Source organism: Talpa occidentalis, unplaced genomic scaffold (genome assembly GCF_014898055.3).
Source record: "Talpa occidentalis isolate TD23 unplaced genomic scaffold, MPIMG_talOcc4v2.1 talOcc4.9, whole genome shotgun sequence".
NCBI classification, from domain to species: domain Eukaryota; kingdom Metazoa; phylum Chordata; class Mammalia; order Eulipotyphla; family Talpidae; genus Talpa; species Talpa occidentalis.
This window is the reverse complement of record NW_023605305.1, coordinates 8395321-8397777: the sequence shown is the minus strand read 5'-3', so window position 1 is coordinate 8397777 and position 2457 is coordinate 8395321.

Here is a 2457-nt window from a genome sequence, read left to right as displayed (position 1 = left end):
CCCGGGATCCGGCTTTGCTTCCGCACAGCGCCCTCTGCTGGTCAGGCCAAGCACTGCCCTAGGGCCTCCCCACGGCTGCCGTGTCTGGTCCCCATCACCCTAATAACCCCCTGGATTTACAGAGCTCCTTTCTTCCATCGAGCTCAAAGCACTTTCCCATCTGTGATCTCCCTGGCCTGGGACCAGCGCAGGAGTGTGGGAGGGCTCAGCATTTCTCTCCCCATTTTACAGACAAACCAAGGTCCTGCAGAGGGCTGGGGCGAGCCCTGGCGTGCTGCTGGCAGGCCAGGAAAAAGCTCACAGATCTGTTTCTCCAACCCTCTGTGTTACGGATGAACAAACTGAGACCCAGAGGGGAAGAGACTTGCCCCAATGAGTCCCGGCTAGAACCCCCAGTGTCCTAAATACCATTCGGGGCTTTCCCACGACTTCAAGACCTTGCCTGCAGCTCTGTGGGCCTTGCTCAAGTCATTAAACTTAATGAACCTCTGTTGTCCCATTTGGAAAAGGAACAGTGCTTCTCCCTCTACCAGCCCCCCAGGAGCCTCGGAGATGTGGACGTGGGAGTGCTCGGGACCAGCTGTGAAGGCTGAGGCCAGGTGAGCTCAGGTGATGGGAGAACCAGGGAGCACAATGGCTCAAACTGCAGGTTTCAGCAGAACCCTCACTCCTGCTTGGTGCAAACACAAGCCCAGGGGAGCTTCCACCCCATGGCTGCGACAGGTCAGGGTGTCATCTATGCTGCCCTTGCTGACCGGGGCAGGGTGGCAGGGTGGGAGGTCAGAAGAAATGGTGACTCATCTGGGGCTCCCTGGTGGCACAAGGGGTTAAGTATCTCAGCACTATGAAGCAATCCGCAGCGGCTGCAACGTGAGTTCGATCCCCGGCCAGGGAGCTACCCACATGGCGAGCAGACCTCTCCTGTCTTGCGGCTGCTCGCCTCAGCTCTTGTATGCATAAATAAATACAATAAATCTTTAAAAAAAAAAAAAAAGAAAAGAAAATGGTGACTCATCTCATCCTGAGTCTCAATTCCTGTCCCTGTTATACTCCTCCTGGCACTTCTCACAATTTATATATTTATTTAGACTTGCGAATGTGCTCTCTCTGCCAGACTCTGAGCCAGGAGTTGCAAGGGGTCAGATAGTAAATATCTTCAACATTGAAGGCCGTAGGCCATTTCTGTTGCAACCACACAACTCTGCCATTGGGAGGTGAAGCAGCCATATATGATAGGTAAGTAAATGAGCATGGATATTTTCAATAAAACTTTATTTATAAAGATTGGTCAAGGGCCAGATTTGGCCCACAGGATCATAATTTGCTGACATCTACTCTAATCTCCAAGAGCTGGGACTTGTCTAATTATCTTAAACTGTGTCCCACTGTGTGGGCAGACAGCACACTGCAGGCACTGAGCCTGGAACAGGGAAGACCTCTGTGGGTGAGACCCACAAGTGTCATGTGGGCTGATCAAGGGGGAGAGAGCACTGTTTGTGCAAATATCCAGAGACAGGAATGGAGGGGATGCTACCATCACCCCAGCATCACCCAGAGGTTAAGACATGGTTGCCCCAGCGTGCCTGAGCTTGGACCAACCTTCTAGAGATGGAGGGAAAATTAAAAAGAACAGGATGGAAAAGGGTCTTGCCACAGCAACTGGCACAAGGGAAGGTGTCAGCTGCTGGGATTATTACTGTTGCCATTATTAATCCAAACACCTGAATCTGCCCCCCACCATCCCAGACAATTGGCCCCACCTGGGGATGGGCCTAGGATGACCACAAGAATGCCTGTCCCTAGAGAAGCTGTCCCAATGCCGGGGACACCATACCAGCTGGTACTCATGAGCCAGGAGGACATTTCTCCAGGGCAGGGGCCAGTGACTCCCCAGTGTCCCCAGTGCCTGACATGGTAGTGGTGTCCCCGCCATCAGACAGGAGGCGTACCCGTCTCTATCCCTGTACCCCAACTAAGCCAACTGGTTGCCTGGAGGGGATTCTGACCTGTCACCCCATTCCTGCTGGGAGCCCCCAATCTTTAGCCTGTGGTGAGAGTGGGCACATTCTGAGGTCAGGCTCTGGCGCTCTTTCTCAGGCTTCCCATATAGGCCCCACACCGCGATCCCCGGGACCCCGAGTCAGGACCAGCACCCGCAGCCTCCAGGCGGAGCAGGAGTCTTCACTAGACCTGCTTGGCCCATCGCCGGCCCTGTTTCCTTTCCTGGCTGTCAGTCTCTCCATTTGTATGATGGTGGGGGGGGGGGGCGGTCAGTAGGACCAGGTAGCCTAACCTCAGGACAGTTTTGGCCAATAGAGACCTTGTGAATATAGGAGGACACAGCCTCACAGGTGCAGCTTAGCCGGAAGACAACACGTTTGGCCAGGAAAAAGGTGTCACGTACTGGGGCAGACAGCCCAGGTCAGAGCACAGAGCCTGGTGGCCAGAACATGAGCA